This window comes from Oenanthe melanoleuca, chromosome 2 (assembly GCF_029582105.1).
Source record: "Oenanthe melanoleuca isolate GR-GAL-2019-014 chromosome 2, OMel1.0, whole genome shotgun sequence".
NCBI classification, from domain to species: Eukaryota; Metazoa; Chordata; class Aves; order Passeriformes; family Muscicapidae; genus Oenanthe; species Oenanthe melanoleuca.
This window is the reverse complement of record NC_079335.1, coordinates 74,526,323-74,546,243: the sequence shown is the minus strand read 5'-3', so window position 1 is coordinate 74,546,243 and position 19,921 is coordinate 74,526,323. Positions and strand designations below refer to the sequence as shown.

The following is a 19,921-nucleotide window of genomic DNA, read 5'->3' as shown; positions in this document are numbered from 1 at the left end:
TCCCTTGCAGATTTTTATTTTTCATGTGATTTTAAGACTTCATGGAGAACACTGAAAAATTAATGAAAATTAGTTTGATGGAAAAATGTGCTACAGTATAAAATAAAAAGGGAAAAAAAGAAAGTGGGACTAAGAGAAATTAACCTCTTTAATGAATAATTGTGTTTAGTTAACTATCCCAGTTAACTACTCTTGTGAGTTAACTACCCTTGCAGATGGTCTTTTCTAGCAACAGGAAAGCATTTTTTTAGCTTCACCTTATATAATATTATTTAGTTACTATTTAAGTAATCTTTATTAAAATAATCTTGAATTATTTTAGAGCTTGTCCCCTATTTTTTTCAAGCCTGAATTGATATGAATAGTCCTTTTTTTCTGCATTGCAGCCTTTGTGAAAGTGGAATGCAACAACTTTGAGACTGTAAGTGTATGGTTTGTGGACTTACACAAAGATCTTTGAAAACTTTACACCCCTGAAGAAAAATGTTTTAAAATATTTTTTTCGTGCTATATAGACAAGAATGATAATATTTAATTTTTGTGTGTCAGATCTGCTTTTTGTAGAAATACTTCTATAAACAGAACAGTTGTGCATTTGAGATTGAAAGATTTTAGAAAGCCAGCTTTGACTCTCTCCATTAATAAGTCATTGCTTACCTTTTTCTGAGTTCTTTGAAGTAAATCTTCTTTTAAGGAAAGTAGAGATTAGGGTAAAAGAATAATGTTTGCAGCTGATTTAAACCTTTACTGCCATTTATAATTCTGTTATTTGCTCTAAAACATCTAGATGTCAAACCTCAATGCGAGATCCATTGCAGTTATACTTCTATGAAGCTAGAGGCTTTAAATCTTATTGTGTCCCAGAGATTCCTCAAGGTCAAAAGCAGTCACCAGGAGATGCTCCGGCTTCCACTGGCCCTGTAGTATCAACTTTCTATATCCATCCTCACTGCAGCCTAGAGAAGTATGAAGAAATCTATGTCAGAGGGTTCTTGTTAGGCTGTTCCAGGATCCAGTTCACAGATTTTTAGACATAACTAGGTTAGGGCTAGTTTGTTATCCAGTTGCTGCTAATCAAACTCAACTAAAGCAAAGTTAAGGTAAAATTCAAGTGCTAGCGTCTGTCTATAGCATTCAAAGCAGTCTAGACCACACAGTTGGAGACATTTCTTAGGCTAAAGTGAGAGGCATTGCAGTTATTCTTTCTGCACAAGCCTTGCATCAAATTATTTGTTCCTCACTCCTTTAGGTGAATTATATCTGTATTGTCAGAATGGCAGTCAGGCTTACACTGTTCCTGCTTGTCTTAAATTATTCTTGTCTTCAAATTACATTTCCTCAAAAGGTTTTGTTAGCTAATTTACAAAGCACACTTGGTGGCCTCTTGCAGTGCATTACATATGAGTTAACACTGTATAACAACCTGTACTTTAAAACTGTGTGCTACAAAGATCTCTGTAGAATAACTGAATGATAACATTCCACTGGGACCAGATGTATTACATGCTGAGGTCACCCCTCCCTAGAAATAATGCCAAAGTTAACTAACAGGAGCACAGGAAACAGCACCAAGTGTTCATGATATACAAAAATGTGCTAAAAAGTTGATAAATTACCATTTTGTGCTTATTTATTAGCATTGCTGCTGAAAATGCCTGTCTGAACCGTGTTGGGATGTTTGCATGTTACAAAGAGAAACTGAAGCATTTTGATTGTACTACTGTCCATTGTTAATATCAGAACTGTTCACCTATCCCTTTCTTGTTGCAACATTTTCTTGAAGGTCTAATATCTGTGATATAGGGAAATCAATTCAGTTCAGCCATATAGTCTATTTTTCACTAAGGGTTTGCATCATCAGAGCTATATAGAAGATGTTATCCATGGACAAGTCCCCAGAATTCCCTGCTAGGCTGCACATCTAGGTTACAATTTCTGTATCAAGATAATGTGCTTGGTCCATGGACTGAGCAGCACTGGCTCTTGAAGGGTAAAACTAAGTCACGTCATTACATCAATCATTATATTCATTAGCATTCACTGCCAGAGGGATTTTGCTCACTTGTAAACTTTCAGTATATGACAAAAAAAAAAATCAGAGAACAGCAGAAACCAAGATTACTTGCCTGTGTTTGAATTCAAGCATGATAACAGTTGACTGTACAAGAGACCATCTAGCATACTTCTAGCATATATCACACTTCTGTGCACCTACCTGGGGGAATTGGGCATTAAAGATTTTTTTCTGTGAATGATCTGTCATTTGTGTGAACATATTCCTCCCCAGTTGCAGGACTTTGTGTTTTTTCTTGATGAAATTCCTGACATTAGTCTCTACCCATTTCTCTTGCCTGTTGACATTCTGCTGAGTGGCAGCACAACCATCTGGTTCATCTCTCACTCCCCTCCCACCCCTGGTTTTATATCATTTGCAATCCCCAGAGGAGTGGACTGTGTCCCATTTTTGAGGTCATTTATGAAGAAGTAAATAGCACTGGCCCCAAAATTGGCACCTGGGGTACAGCACTGGCTTCCAGCTGGACTTTGTACTGCTTACCACAACTCTCTCTGCCTGACCCATCAGCCAGTTTTCAATCCAACTCACTGCACTTTCATAACCCATCCTTCATCAGCTTGCCTGTGAAGGTGTTACAGGAGTGTCAAAAGCCTCCCTGGGGATGAGGTAACCAACATCCACTGCTCCTCCCTCAGCCACCAAGCTAGTCTCCTCATTATTGAGGGGAATCAGGTTGATTACCTACAATTTCCACTTCATAAATCCATACTGACTGCTCCTTATAATTTTCTTGTCTTTCATGTTTCTGGAAATATTTTCCAGTATTAGACATTCCATCACCATCCCAGTGGTGAAGGTGAGGTTGATCAACCTGCAGGTTCCTGGATCTTTCCTCTTGTCACTCTTGATTATAGAAGTGGTATTTGCTTTCTTCCAGTCTTCAAGAACCTCTTCTGATAGCCACACAATGACATCAGTCAGTTCCCACAGTACTTGTGGGTGCTTTCTGTCCAGCATCATGGGCTTATGTATGTTCAGATTACTTAAAATTTACCTAATATGATTCTCCTCCACCAACATCTTCCTTACTCCAGACTTTGCCACTGGACAAAGAGGCCTGTGATTCCTGAAAACTACTTTTCCAAAGAGACTGAGGTGGAGAAGTCATTGAGTACCTCAAGACAAAACAGTTAATCAGAAACATGTTTGTTTTGAGTCATTTCATAGAGAGTTTTTGTAGACCATTACCTGAATTTCTATTAGAGTGTTGTAAATCAGAGGTTGTCCAGGCCATGTGGGTGTTTTATCCATGGAGTTAGAAGTCTGCCTACACCATGTGTTCATGTCTCAGTGTCAGGGCATAAGGCTCCATAGTGCCACTGGGTTTTAAGATTCCTGTGCTTCTGTTCATGGAATTCAAGGACAGCCTGAAGGTTTGGGAGGTTACAGTGCACTTTACATCATGTACTTTGTTTTTTTCTTTTGCTCTGAGAATTTAGAAATAATGATGTCAGATGGTAGCTAATTTTATTTGTTCTGTTTTCACAGTGACTAAATAAAATGAAAAGAGAGTTAAGTGAGTTACTTAGCTTGTAAGTGACTTATTTATTTCCTGTACTTCTTGAAATTTAATGGTTTTATGTTGTGTAAGTGTTCAGTTAATTGTTGATTATGTGTAAACCTTAGATAATTGCTTTCTAAAACCTGCTCCACATTTGCCTGGTAAATAGATTCTGAGATGATTTATATTTATTCTTTTGTACTTCAAATATCCTTTATTTTTTCCCAGCTTGTGTAGAGAGAAAAATTGTCACACTAAAAGTCTGATTTTGTTCTGCACTTGCACATGCAATCCATTTGCTCAGTGGGATTCCAGCTAAGTATAGAAACAAGAACATCACACTGGGGGATGTATGCACCTAACAGAGACCTGAAAGCTTCCAACCTTAAGCTTTGCTAAAGGCAAATTATCTTGGTGATCTTATGCTGCAGTATCTCAGCAAGAATTAGAGAAAAATAAAAAAGCTGGTCTTTTTCATTTCAAACTTAATTGATAATATATGTCTTATTATTTTAAATTGTTATCTGTAGCTTGTGTTTTCTTCAAGACACAGAAGGCAGTGTTGAACATTACTTCTTTTCTTAATCTGCCAGGAGCTGTTTTGTTGGCATGGTTGAAATATGAGTTAAAACATAACTCCTTTCTCTGCTCAAGGGTGTGTAGCAGACCACAAAATTTAGTGCTGTGTGTTGTGCTCTGTACAATGAGCTTCAGCCTGTTTCTCTGGTAAGCCCACTGCAATTACTGCAGCTACTCAAGGGATGAAGCCTTTCACAGTTGAAGTTAAGGCTTTGATTGCACCCTATTTGGTCCAGCACTTGCTCAAAAGATGTACTAAATTTTTTCAGACACTTCTTTTTTTCTTTAATCATAAATGAAAGGAATAAACACATAAAGTGTTTGTTTCTCCCTAGTAATAATAACTTCTGTATAGTGGGAGAGGTACTTAAGAAGCAATTTAAATAACCCTTTAAAAAACAGCATTTCTGCAGTTTAATTTGGTTCCCAGATGTTGATTCCTAAAAGTTTCCTCTGTCATCCACTGGCAGGAGTGATTAATATATAAACAGCCTTTCCTTAACAAGCACTGTTAGTTAAACTATTTTCCTTTCTCCTGTGCCCACATTTGATAAATATTTTAGACTTCCAGAGGATCATTTAGGATCATTCTGTTAGCAGAGACTATAATTAGGTGCATTTTAACTGGATTTGTGATGCTGCACTGTAATTTTCAACAGAACAATTGAGAAAAATATTAATAATGACCTAAAGCAGATGGATAGTTCATACTAACTATGTTCTTCATTAAGAATTACACAAATTGCAAGATTATGAAGGACATCTGTAGGAATACAAAGCATTCAGCATTTTCAAAGAGACACTGTACATGGGTGTTTTCAAATAAAGTAATTGGTATATTGGTCATTTAATAATATTTTTATTTCTTAAATATAATTAAAAATAAAATTTGCACCGGTAAAGCTAAGCCATTTCTGGAGTGTAAGTTTCTAGTCTTGATTATAATATCAGTAAACTCTTACACAACAAAGAAAGAATGCAGGATGAGGAAAGCAAGCTGGAGAACAGACAGAAATAAGCAAAGTTAGTGGGTTCTTCTAATAAGTGGACAGACTATGCTTAATGTTTCAGTACTGTCTAGTAGAAATTGTGAAGACCATTCTCATTTTAGAAGGAACAGATAAATTACTGACCCCAAAAAACCTGCAGGAATTACCCTAATGTTTGTAAACCAAGTTATAAACTCATATCTCTTGCTGTCACTGTGAGAAGGTGAATGTTTCTCTATTTGACTGAAATAAGCATAGTTACAGTAACTGATTGAATGAGGCATGCTTTATTTTACTGGAGTTCAAGACCATAAATACATAAATATATAATACATAAATACATAATTTTTTAAAATTATTACTATTTTTCCAATATTAGATTGTTTTTTAAAAATAATTTGCCAAATAAACCTTGTGGTGTTTTTTGCTGAAAAGCTGAAGAGGAACAGGTTACACAGTTTAAAGATTGCTTATTAATTTTCATTCAGGCCCTCTTACTGCAAAAGATACACACCACTATTTGGAACACAGGAGGTGGCAGATGTGTAAGTGGCTGCAGTAGAGACACTGGAGTTTGAGTTTTAACAGCTTGATTCTATTGAGTAGATTGCTTAGCCCACTCTGTTGTCATAATTTGGTGATATAAAACAAGAAGAAAATACCAAAATGCTGAAGAGAGATTTTTCAGATTGTTCTTTTACAGTTTATCATTTAAACAATATGTCTTGGCCCTCTAAATCTGTTGAGCTGTTCTGATATCATACTGTTTCACATGCTACTGATCTCTTTGATAACTCTTGATGGCTCTTCTTTTTTTTTTTTTCCTGTTGTTTTTTGTTTATTTGTTTGTTTGTTTTGCATTTTCAGATCCAGTCCCTTAGCTAAGTGTTTCCTTAAGGGTAAACACAGAGATCATGGAATCATAAAATCCTATAATGGTTTGAGTTAGCAAGAACCTTTAAAGGTCATCTAGTCCAACTTCCATGAAATGAGCAGGGATATCTTCAACTAAATCAGGTTGCTCAGACTCCCATCCAACCTGACTTTGAATGTTTTCAGGGGTGGGACAACCTCTCTGACCAACCTGTTCCAGTGTTTCACCATGTCATTGTAAAAAGCTTCTTCCTTGCATCTGGTTTAAATCTGCCTTCTTTCAGTTTATAGTCATGATCTCTTGTCATATATCAACAGGCCCTAGTAAAAAAAATTGCTACCACCTTTCTTATGATCACCCTGTGTTATGCACAGTAGAAGACAGGAGTCTTGCAGCATATCTCACTTGTGCTTTTCCCTGTGATCTAATGGCAAAACTGGTTGGTAGCCCCATGGTCTTACTTTTCTGTCAGGGATTTGCAATTCCCTTCACCTTTTTCTCTGTAGGAGTTCTAAAAAGGAAGATAGCATTTTTCCCTATCTATTCCTTGACATTTTTTCCCAGGTGTGTTCTGAAATATTGTAGCAAGAATATTCTATTTTTCCTGGAATAGCCTTGGGAATCAGAGGATGGAACAACCCCAATAATGTCCTGGTTTGTCCCTCTCTGTTGTGTCCTGACTACAACGCTGTTTTCTTTTTGCAGGACTTGAACACACACAGAAATGCCAAGTAAAACAGCTGTACTGGCAGGTGTCATTCTGGAAATGAGAATGATGACATTAAATTGAAATAGGTGAAGAAGGCAAATTAAAATTAAGCCCTTGATTAAGTACTCTATCTTCAGAGGCTTTTTTTTTTTTTTTAAACAGGATCTCTCATCTCTAAATTCAGGTGTCCTGCAGTGAAAGAATACAAATGTGAATAACAGGAAGTTTAAAAAAATGCTACCCCCAATGAAAATAAATAAAAAAAATATTTTCATGATAAAAATTTAATTGTAGCCTTCCAAGGATAACAAGTTGATAGCAGCTCATCTGTGTTTCTGTCCTGTGCAAAGTTACTCAAGTAGAGTAGGCAGATGTTCAGATCTCATTTTCTCTGAGTGCTGCCTGCAAGTAGATTTACCTCATGAAATTTGGCATGCCTAATTTTTCTGTTTGTAACATGAAAAAAATAGCCCTTTTCATCCAGGAATGTTTTCTCTTAAAAAACAATTTTTATAATGCATTTCCACCTATGCAGTAGAGGGGCTGTCTCCTTGCAGGGTGTAAGGAGTGACTGTAGTGTGACAGGGGTCTTCTCTCAGTATCATCACCAGCTGCTGGGAATAGAAAAACATTTTCTAGCTGTTGGTGGTCATTTAAAAACTATGCCTGGTCTTGACAAGAGTTGTGAGAGTGATGCTGACTTTCAGAAAGCAAACTGTTCATATTTCATGTTTTAGTCATCATGAATTTTACATACCTTGGAAACTGAATTGTGCTCAACAAAGTGGCATGTGTAATATATATTAACTTTGAAAGGACTATTTAAAATTTAATTTTTTAAGATGCTCTCTGGTGTCTTGTAAATGAGGCTTACTGTAAATTGTAGGTGCTTCATCCCACTAGTGTTATAGGAATAATTCCAGAACATTTTATTTATAACTAGAATCACCACTATTAATAACTCTGTTGAATAGCCAATGTTAGCACTGCATTGCTTACTGGCACCTTTAGGGAATGCTAAACAATCAGCAGCTTTCACGTACTTCAGAAAATAAGTTTCTTACAGTTGCCTTTTTCTTTAAATTGCATTTTCTCCAGTGGAAATTTGCAGGTTTTATATTTCAATACATAAATAAATAAATAAAGCAAAAATATTTTCAAGTAAGCTTATTTCTGTGTCAAGGCTAAACTTTGTATTTGCAAATTAAAAAAAAAAAAAAAAAAAAAAAATAGGGAACTAATATGGTGGTAGACAAATCTTGGCTAATCCTTTAAAAGAGTTGACCAGTGGAGAATACATTAGAAAATATAATTTGTTGTTGGACTGTTGATGGTTCACAGTTTGGTAAAAACACAAACAACTGAGCTAGGTTTATGTTTATTTTTTTATTTTTAATATAATTTTTTCTAGTATTTTTTTGGTTCTTGTTGTATAAATATCTTAACTCTGTGTCTCACCACAGCACTCCTGAGAAGGGATTTCTTCTTCAGAAATTCTTGTTAGCTGTTATGAGAAAGAATTGAAGTGTTAATACCACAGTTACACTGCTCTTTGCTTTCCCTGAAAGAGATTTTTTTTTAGTAAAATGTCCTCTCCTTTAGTTCTTTGAATTCTGATATGTGTGTGGGTTTTTTGTTTTGGTTTCCCAGCAGCTAAAGAGGCAGTAGGTTTGATTTGGCAAGTCATTTGGAAAAGGAGGAGTGGAGAAGTGTCCTGTAACCATTGAACAGTAAGTGCCAGCTTTACCTGCTATTTTAGCCATAAGTAAAGTAGGAAGTAAATAAGATATGCAGATGGATTGGCATGCAACTTTTATAATTCTGAGAGGCACAAAAAAGTGTGCACACCTAGAAGTATAACTGCTCTGAAGTACTTCCAAAAGGAGGCCAAGAGATCTGCTTGGATGTAATTATGGATCAGGTCATGAGCTTTGTTGAGGTATACAATGTAAATTATTGAGAGCCCAAACGGAAAAGTACCTTCCGTGACATTCTGTTAAATTGATTCGGATACTAAGTAGTTTTAAATATTCAATATACAAAGTTTCTAAAATTAGAAAATGCAGTTGGGATGTGTGCACACAACTCTGCCCTTGGAAACTAGGAACTAATTGAATAAAGACATGCCTGTCAACAGTATTTGCATGCTATTAAAAACACTGCTCTGTTTTATACTAAAAATGACTGTCAGCTTTGTTTGCAGCATGCTTGTCTGTTAATGCTAATGCTTTTTTGATTCATGTCAAATTAAAATTTCAATTTCAAAATGCAGGTGTTAACTGCTTTCTTCACAGCAGAAAATATCTCTGTAGCAAAAAACACTATATAATAATGAATATTACAGGATAGATTTGGATGCGAGAAGCTGAGCTGGAATAGTAATATATGAAGCTTGGCCTTAGAAATTTTTAGACATATTTATGAGTGTATTATGCACTTAAGCTGTTGTTTAAAGACAGTCACACAAGAAAATATTTAAACTCTGCACCTAATATATAATATGTTAAAAATTTTATTGCTTCAACAAATTAGTTTAAAATGAATTTTTTGCTTTTCTTGCTATTAAAATATTACAGCAGCTGAGGCACAAGTTCACAATACTAGGTTGTACTTTTGTTAGCTTGGGAAATATGAAAATGGCTTTAATATAGTGTATTTTTTTTATACACAAGTTCAGGGAAGGAGAATGCCATAAGACCTGCCTGACAGTAGACCAAGCTGCTCTCTGCAGCTTTTCGGATACACAGAATATTGATCCTTTTAGAGCAGCAAATAGCACTGTAGGAAAGTAAAAGATCTGTGTCATGTTTTAGTGGAATAGGACTAGCTGGAAAGAGCACAAAGTATTTTTTTTTTTTATGGGGTTGTACCTAGGACACAGATTAGACCCAGTCAAATCAATCTTCTTCTTCACTCTTAGTATATGCATGGCTCTCAGCTATGTTTTCTCATTTTTGTATCATGTCTGATGCACATTTATTTCCTTGGAAAGTCAGATGCAGCACAATAGCCAGAGAAAGACTGATTCAGCCAAAAAGATGAAGGGTTTTCTGTCCATTAAGTGAGCTAGATTGAAGTGAGATGGCAGGAAATAAGAGGAAAACCAGAGGAAGTGGACCACAAATTTCAATAGCTTCGGAGTGTTGAAGAGAATAATCTGTCTTGCACTGCCACAAAGTTCTTCCATCTACAAAATTTAGTTTCGATACTCCTGCCTCTAAAGGATTGCACACCTTCCTCTGCTGTCTCCTTGGGTTTTGGGTGGAAGCTAACTTCAGCTCCTGAGTAATGAATCCTGGTTTGCCAAAGAGGAAGGGCGGAACTAAAAAAGTGAGAAAATTGATAAATTACACAACTAAAAGGGTTGTGGGGTTTTAATGGAATAATAGGTGGTTTGTTTTGCTTTGTTTTTTAATAAATACTACATATTTTGGGAATGATATTATAGGACATCTCATGTGACTGGTAGAAATATGGCTTGAGAAATTATCTGAAAACAAGTTGCCATGGGGATGTAGCTGCAATACTGTATTAGTAATCAATGTCAAGGCTGTGTGGTAGACAGCAGTCACTGAATTGCAAATATCATAGAAATAAAACTAAAAGATTTGAGTAAGATGTTGGAGAGAACGATGAAGATTGCAAGACTTATAATAATTTTACTTGAATTTTGTGGTCAGTAAATAGCTGATGATCTTATTTTCAGAAACAAGATTCTGATTCTAGGTTACTTGTAAAAATATTACCTGGTCTAGCAAGATCAGAGGGGTTGCTACCTAAGGGTTTTTCTATGCACTTGGCACTAATCATGCTCTTTTTAAAGAATTTAATTGAAGGGATGGGACAAAGTGCTTGTGTTATGGGCCTGTAGAATATTTTCTCCTGTATTTCCCTAAAGACTGTTTTTCTGGGCCCAACTGCAACATGTTTGAGTGAGTTTGTGTCAGGGATAAAGACTGATTACTTTGACATTAGCTGTTCAGGGCCTTGTCTGTGCATATGAGAAGGTTCATGATTACTGAGAGTGTTCAGTCAGTGATGAACAGTTGTTGTAATGGTCTGTAATTGTGCAGAGTGGGAGTATATTGACATCAGTAGCACATAGCTGTTACTGTGTTTATTTAAGAAATACTGATAAACTAAAATGAGTTGGATTTTTTGAGTGTTGATGTTGTTCTGGTGGTTCATGCTATTTTGACAGGTAAATTTTTGATGCATTGGGTTTTATGGTCGAGTGTCAAAATAGATAAAAGTACAACTGTCTCATAAATTGTTTGCTTTCAGTCATTTATTTTTGTACATATTGAATGATTTGCATCTTGTAGGCTGTGTCTTACCACTAGCATGTGTAGTCAGCTTCCCTGGAGTCCCATTTCCTTTCTCCCTGGTGAAAATGCAGTAAAAAATGAATTAGAAAAAAGTGTGGTCTCCAGTGTGTTACTTTCATAACACTATTGCTAGAAGCAGCTGTAGTGGATGAGATGGAATTCCACCTGTCTATAACTTTTTTTATTCTAAAATATAGGTCATGAAGAAATGTTGGTTTTTTTTCTTTGCTGTAAAGATAGATGCACAGCAGAAAGCAAATTTTAGAAATGCATAGAGACTTTTTCCTGTATTTAGAAAGCTTGTGTTTAGAATGAGATGGTATGTGTACATAACCAGATTGCATTAAAAAAATTTTGATGTGTTACAGTCCACATAATAAAAATAGTTAAAGGCAGAGGATAAAAGGGGGGAAAAACACCCCTACAATATAATTGGGGTTTTGGCAAAAATTAGTTACTGATGATAGAGAATTGGCTTTATTTCATGTGTATAAGACAAAAGACTTGAAGGGTATGGTAAAAATTAATGGCATATTTAGTAGAAGAAATAGTGGCTAGGTAGTGTTTAGGACCAAATAGTTTTGAGTCATATCAGAGCTTTGCATTTGTTTTTATCTATTAGGTGAAATAAGTTAATTTTTTCTTTAGGTAGTCTATGAAGATTGCATATTTTGATGATTTTCTATCCCAGGTATGTTAAGGACATCTCAATGCATATATAAAGAATATTTTTATCCTTTAATAATCTCTTTTAAGTGAGAAAACCACTTACCAAACGCCCTTGTTCACGCATTAAAGCTCGTTTCCTCATAGCAGGCCATATTTCTGACATTTGTTTGAGCACATGCTGGAATGTACAGGGTTGAACTCTGCCTCTTGGTAACAAGTTGGTCTGTTCTTGACCTTTTTTTACAGAGGGAGATGTCCCTGACTGGCAATATCCCTGGTGCAGTGCAAATACCCTGGGATGAGTTCTTAGAAAATTGGCTTACACATGTATGAGTGTACATGTGGTGTCTGGGCAGGCAGCCCTGGCCTTTAACCCAAATGCCTGGTCATGCTGTGGAGCCCAAGCTCAGTCCTTTTCTGTCAGAGATGGAGAGATGCTGCTCACAAAAAGAATTGCTCTGATATATATTTCCCATTTACAGACAGAATAACTAGAAATGTAAGCATCAAGAAGTTGTATTGGAAGCATTTTGTGTTCTCGATTACATTTTTCCTCTTTGTTTTATTTTTTGCCCTTTTTCTTTTTTATTATATATACATTATGTAATTCAACTTGGCTTTGTATGTTTCTCAACAAAATATAAATTCAGATTTTGAAATATAAAAGCTAAAAAAATATCCACAGATCACTCATTTTATTAATTTAAATTTTGGAGTCCAAACTGATGAACATAATTGATTATGAAAACATTTGCAGAAGATAAGACTGCAGTTTAATGAATTTCAGTCCTTTCCCCAGTGTTTTCCAAGAGTAATGTTTGTAGTGCAGCACAATATTGAACTATGTTTTACTATTTTCTCTTTATTTATATAATTAACCAAGGTCCATGAAATGTGGTAGGAAGTGTTAGGTAAATTGTTACAAAAGCTAATGCAATCTATACAACTTAGAATTCACTATTTTATAAATTTCATACCTTATATAAATAGGTTCTCTAGATTGCAAACAAAGAATATTTAACTCTTTGGAATAGTAAAACAGATGACTGTCTTTTTTGCTTTCTGCTATTTAGGGGAAATACCACAAAATACTGTGGTATACTGTGATGACTCCAATAAGTCACCAATGTCAATTCAGAATTGTGTTAATTCTACTGTATTTCTTATTTTCATTATCTTTGAGTTGGATTAAGCACTGAATGTGACGTCCCTTACTGGATATTTTGTTGTGTGTATGTATCTTTTCATGTCTCTTTTCCTTCTCATGCATATGTCTGCATTATTGCAATAATCATAATAAGAGCCCTTCATGTTCATGCAAGGGGCAGGCACAAGTGTTTAACACCTGTCAGTGTTGCTTAAATCTGACACAGGTATCTTTCACAGACTCTACTTAGTCTCAAGGTATGCAAAAAACCCAATATGTCAGCACCTCCAATTCAGAGTTTTAGAAATAAAAATTACATTCAAGTTTTAAAGTTACAGCAAGCTGCATGATGATGATGGTGATGATGGTGTGTAGGAGGTGATTTCATAACCATGAAAAATAAAAATGCAGCTTTGATCTGCCCCTTGAAAAGCAATGTCACCTCAGAAAACAAACAAACAAAATATTTCACTGCTGTTTCTCCAGTATAGGATGAGGTTTGGGATGGAACATGTTGCTATACAAGCTCTTATTCCATCAACCATCAGCTGGGATTAAAGATCAGCTGGGGTTAAAGAGCGGTCTCTTAGTCTCCTATTTGCTAAGTTGCCTTAGCCTCCTGTGCAAACAATTTCTCTATGAAGAAAAAAGAGGTCTAAAGCTTCCTTAATGCTATTATATCTTCATCAGATCAGGATTATGAACTTTTATTAGCTTTTTAAGCTTTTCCAATCACTGTGGGTAGTTTCTTGTTTGGTTTTTTTTTTAATTTTTTTTTTTTTTTGTTTGTTTGGTTGGTTGTTTTTTTTTATAATGAGCTGTTTTCTGCTGAAGATTCTTACTTGTTGATAACTGCATCCTTTTTGTTCTCAAAGGCTGATGAAGTTTTGCTAGTAGTCTCACAAACAGCCCAATCTATATCTAGTAACAGTAGCTCTATGTTAGAATATGTGGAAATTCATCTACTCTTAACAGTGAAATACTTATTTACTCTAATCAAAAGTAGCAGGTTACAGATTAAATTACTGGTACACAATTTTAGTTATTATTTATCTTGATTGTTTTCATAATATATTCTAAGTCTCATTTAAAAAAAAAGCAAAAAACAAAATAAAAACCAAACCTGGAAGCTGTTGCACTTTAAATCTCCTTTTCATTTTTCTATCACTCCTTAAATTATTCTCTCTCTAGTAACTCTATTGAATGATTGCATTCATAAGTAGGATATAACTTATTCCAATTTGTTAAAAGGTAATTTTCATGTTTATTTAGGTATCTTAGTCTACGATTTTCATGACTTGCTTGAATAGAGTACTCTGAACACAGTGTAAGAACTGTCTAAGGCTCAAAATGAGAATGAGATACAAGTCCTGATTTAGATATGGATCCTTGCTGTGAAATGCTTTTCATCTTAAAGTGAGAGTGCCGTTTTGCTAGTCCTTCAGTTCTTTTTGTGATGCTCTTTCAGTAATGCTCAACATCTCTAAACCCTCATCCTACTCACTTGTAGAAACAAAGCTAACTCCAGAAAATGTGTAAGTCATAGTTTAAGACTCTCTCTGGATGCAAAGAATCCTTTTTTTTTTCCTATTAGGCACAAGGTGAATGATTTCTTGAAAATCTTCATCCCAGAGTGAAGAAAGTCTTGTATAACATAGCACACCTTTTATTTAGGAACAATACCAAATTACCTTACAAGATTTCACTTGTCATTAGATTATTATTGTGATAATGGAAGACAAGCATATTTTGAAACTTGAATTCTGCATTCTTAAGTTTTCCTGGTGAATTTATACATATGATATTATCTGTATACAGAAGCTGTTCTTCTAGCACCATTAAAACACCAAATACATGATATTAAAATGTTCTGTTTTAAGCTAAGTTTTAGTCAGACAATCCAATTCATGTGAATGAGCTTTTCTTTAATAGGCCTAAAGCTAAGTAAGTCTTTTTTGGTTTGCTCAGCCAGAACCTAAGACACACAAGATCCTACTGATTAACCTAGATTCTCCTTCCCCTTCTGTTTCTGAGGATTTGCTGGCTTGAACATTAAATCTCTGTTTATCTACCTGTTTATATGTTCCTGTGAAGTCAAGACAAAAATGAAAGCTAAAATTTTCACAAGCATGAAAAAAAGTTGCATATACAAAGTCTGTGTCAGTTCAGTGGGATTAGTATATTTAACACAGTTTTCTATTTAAACCTTAAAATAAACTATAGTTTGTGAAAATTGTCCACTGTATGTAACTCAAATTAATCTTTAGAGTGTTAAATTAGAAATCACTATTCTAGTATAATGGAAAGCTTTTCAAGGAATAACTGAGGTAACTTAGATCTAGACCAAAAAAAAAAAAAAAAAAAAAAAAGGAGGATTAACATAAGAGTTAGAAAAGCCTACCCTGGCTGGAATGAAGGACAGGCTCACTTCCTCAGAAAAGTAGCTTAGGAAAAACAGTAAAGAACAATCTGAAATAAAAACATGAAAATAAGTCTTCCTGCTCTGAAAAGATGAGTGAGACTTTGTGTGTTTTAGTATTAGCACAAAACTAATTTCTTGAAAAGTATTTTAATATACCAACATTAATTAATTAATATAATGAAATATTATGTGTTCAAAGATACTGTTACTTGAATCAAAATTGAAAGAGTTGAATTTTTTGTTGTTGTTGTTTTGATGTCCTTTTGCTATCCTGACAATAAAAGTGGTGATAATATACATAGACGTAAGAAAAAAACAAGGTATGAAATAGTGAGACAAATATAAGAAAATACAACCATCTTCCTCATGTCAATATTGACTTGCACTTATAGCTGAACATTGTTATTTAACAAAGTACACTGTTATTTTTATGGTTATTTTTACCTGTTTTACAAATATCATGTTGTGTAATGCACAGTTTCTTAAGACAGAAAAAAACATTCCACTCATTCTGTTTATGGATTCCTTTCCCCTTAAAGAAAGAAAAAAATATGCATGTGCACCTACAATGCAAATCAGCACCCATATATTCTTTCTGACAGAAAAAATGTAAGATTAGAGAGGCACAGACTGAGCCAGGTTGGAAGGAACTACACTGGATCATCTGGTCCAGCCTCCCACCTCAAGCAGGGTCATCCCAGAGCACATTGCACAGGATTGTGTCCAGATGGTTCTTGGATATCTCCAGGGAAGAAGAGTAAACAGATTCCACAGCAATCCATTCCAGTGCTCAGTCACCCTCACAGTAAAGAAGTTCTTCCTCATATTCAGATTATTAAGATTAAAAAAAATTGAGTTCAGTTGTTGACTTGAAATTTGTTGATAGTATCTATAAAGAGATTTTAATGATTGGGGTTTGGGGTTTTTTTCCTGTTTTGGCATTGGTTTTTTTTGTTTGTTTGTTTTTGTTTTTGTTTCTTTTTTGTTTGTTTGTTTGTTTTGTTGGGATTTTTTGGTAGTTTGTTCTGTCATTTATTTATTTATTTGTTTATTTATTTATTTAATTTTTTTTGTTTGTTTGTTTGGGGTTTCTTGTTTTGTTTGTTTGTTTTTGTCGACATTTTGTTTGCTTTTTTGGGTTGTTTGTCCGTAACTTTGAGTACTGGAAATGGAAAACCGGTCAAAAATTAATTAATCAGGGAAGACTTAGTTAAAAATTTAAACAGACCGGTACAACTACTGAAAGATGGGAGCTTGTAGAAATTTTGTTCACATACAATACATACATACATACAGATACACACATACAATATGCATATCTGCATGGAGACATCAGAGTGGCAAGGTTGTGTGGTTAACAGTGATTCTTGTATGTTTGGCCAAAGAAATGTCACAGGAGCAATCATAGACTTAAACACCTTTGTGTTAAAGTGTGATGTGATAATCACTGCCCATAATTATCTTTTCCTTATTTGTCTTTGTTTTTCTACAAGTACCCAAGTTCTGTGTCTCTACCTAGTGAGACTACCTAGGTAGTCTCAGCTTTAAAGAGTAGTACTCAATCATCTGGGCAGCATGGACTTTGTGGACTTCACCCTCCAAAAGAGCTCCTATATGGTTTTGGAATGATCTGTGAAATTCAGCTGCTTCTGTCACAGGTGTCTGTTGAGATATTCCTTATAGCTCTAACTTCTCTTTTGCCTGCTGTTTTGCCATATTTGATGGTTTTTAAACACCTATTCAGTTAGCCTAACTCAGGCAACAAGTTTCTCTGCAGTTAAAGAGTTGTGTGCAGCCTAGAAACCCAAAAAATATAGAAATACTGTACATTATGTATTAAGATTTCTGTAACAATAATATTATTAATAGTGTATGCAATTTTAAGGAGTTAAAAGTGCAGAGCTGAACTGCTAACAAAGAACAAGAGGTAAATCTCTTTAACTGCTTCTGAAGCCTCAAACATTTGCATTACATCTCTCTTCCATTTCTTTAATTTTTGCTAGTCAATAGGTTTCTGTCATACTACTCAGAGAGCTCTTGCTATTCATTTTTGAGAAATAATTCGTTAGGACAAACAGTACATGTGGATTATACACAAGTGGGCTACTGCAAGTTCTTTCTGTTTAAACTAAGTAATTGCTCATCAGTGTCTCATGTATTTGCTTTGTTCCTTGATTGGGTGACCTGACCTTAATATATGGGAGGAATGACTCAAGAAATCAGTGAGATCTTTATTGTGCTAGCAAGTTCCTTGGGAAGAGAAGTAGCACAGAAGAAAACCCTCTGCTGCTTTGGGAATATAAAAGCACCTTTGCACTGCCTTGCATACCTGTATTACCCTTGACTAGCTACATTGACCTCAGATATAAATATAGATGGATTGCTCTCTGGTTGAGGAAAAGAGAGACGTGAGTCAGATTAATGAATCATCTCTCTGTGTTTCACAGTTGTTCCTTTCACAGCAGGTAATGGCTAGCATGACAACGTGTGCAATTATATTTACAGAAACAGTGGCAGGATTTTATCTGACTAATTGTGTTGTTACTGTGTTGTGCTTCTGCCAGTCACTCTCTGTGCAAATCATATGGTATAGTTGCAAAAATATTTCTTCAATCGCTGGTTCTGTAATTTCATTTCTCTTATCCTGTCGTCTCCATATCCCTGCTTATCATAGGCAAAATAGTTTTGTATGCCAACTGAGGATGGCACTGAATCCCTTAATCTTGTTTTAATGTCATGTTTAGACTATCTGTTCATTGTAGCATTAGTTGCCTGTGTACCTGCAGTCAGATGAAGAACTTTTTCTTGTCTGAAAACTTTTCAGATCCCTTTTTGTTCAAGAAGGATCTGTTTCATAACTCATTTAACTCTCTTTCATAAAATGTCTTTGGTCAACAGAGTACCAAATCTATTGGTTTGTAGTGTTTAATAATTTCCTGTATTTATTTATTAATATAAGAATATCTTCTAACAACCATCTTCAGTGTTTTTTTTTTCAAATATCAGAGCCTAAAGTCATCTCTAGAGTTAAACGCTCACATTTAGTGTAAAAGACATCATAGCAGAACACAGCCCATCTTGCACATCATCTGACCAAATCATCAGTTAGATAAACTTCTAAAAATCCTGCTATGACAATAAAATTTTGATTGCATGGTGGTTCTGATAAATTTTCAGCAGCTCTTACATGACACATCTCTTTGTATTCTGGCAATGATAATCCCTGTTCTAATGAGAATTTCAAGGGCTGATAGGGTTTTGTTATGGGGCATTGATGGTTTGTATATAAAAATTGAATACTTTTCTACATAAAAAAGGTTAGACCCCCCTGCAATTTTTAAAAAAAATTATTGTTGTTGTTGATTAAAACAAAACCTTTGAATAATATTTTTTTAAAAAATAGAGGAGTTTTTTTGTTTTGTTTTGTTTTGTTTTTACATTTTGTATCATATTGGGAGTCAGTGTGCCTAGAATCCATATTTGAATCCTTTAGTATGAATCACTTTATCCATATAAGGTGCTGGATTAGTCACCTAGTGTAATGTGGCTGGTTTTCATTTTTTGTGAGCAGTGCTTCAGTTGATGCTATACATTCAGACATCCACTGAAACTTCTGTTTAGTGATAAGCTATGCACAGTTTCAGAAGAAGCTGATTCTTACAAATTCCTCAAATTCCTTGGTACACAATAGTCTATTTTGTTTTTCAAAAAAAGGAATGATAAATCAGATGCTAACCCAGTAAATATTCAGGAGTTTCTTTTGCCATAAGCAACATTAAACATTTTAAATGTTGTTTGTTCGTTTGTTCGTTTTGTTTGAATTTTTTTTGGGTTTTTTATTTTTTGGGGTTTTTTTGTGACTTTTGATCTTTTAAACCTCTTTCAGCTTTTCACACTGTGTTCATCCTCATGGAACAGTTAGGTAGGATTCCAGTGGGGCTTTTTCCCAGTGAAGCCCATCTAGATAAAACACATAACTAATCTCCTTTAAACCAGGCAGGAAGGTGTTTGGCCAGAACTACTTGCACTAGTTCAGCATTTCTATGCTCTTTTAATTGCAGGTGCTGCTAGGCTGTCCTTACAGCTCTCTTCATAACAAAATTGGAACTGCAGTTCATGCCTCCTTCTGTAAGGAGTGTGACACCTCTTCTATTAATAATTGTAGAATCACAGAGTATCTTGAGTTTGAACGGACACAAGGATCATCAAACTCCAACTCCTGGCCCTGCACATCCCCTAGTGTCACTCCATGTATTTGAGAGCATTGTCCAAATGATTTTGGAACTCTGTCAGGCTTGATGCTGCAACCACTTCTCTGGGGAGGCTGTTCCAGTGCCCAAAAACCCCTTAGGTGAAGATCCTTTTCCTAACATCCAGCCTAAACCTCCTTTGACACAAGTACATGTCATTTTCTCAGGTCAGCAGAGAGGAGAGATCAGTGTCTGCCCCTCTGCTTCCCCCAGTGAGGAAGTTGTAGACAGCAGTGAGGTTGCAAACCTCTTATTCATATGATGTCTATTTTCTTTTGTGACCCCAGCTTTAGCTGATGCAACCTGTTCCAGCCAACCAGGTAATTTTTTAAATGCTTTCTAACTTAACAGGCAGTCTAGACTCTGAATAGTGTAA

At 35.2% G+C, this 19,921-nt stretch overlaps 1 protein-coding gene across 5 annotated transcripts in view; it reads left to right on the top strand.

Annotated features, from left to right (window-relative positions):
• Nucleotides 1–19,921, top strand: part of CDH18 (cadherin 18) — a 479,267-nt gene that overhangs the window by 292,790 nt on the left and 166,556 nt on the right. For 2 of the 5 annotated variants that reach the window (XM_056485314.1, XM_056485311.1), the window contains one exon: nucleotides 8,383–8,459. The exons of 1 other annotated variant lie outside the window; for it this stretch is intronic. The gene's annotated coding sequence lies outside the window, so the exon portion shown is untranslated. Of the gene's footprint in view, nucleotides 1–8,379; nucleotides 8,460–19,921 lie in introns of all 5 variants that reach the window. 2 more of the 5 variants (XM_056485313.1, XM_056485310.1) reach the window with 1 other exon arrangement.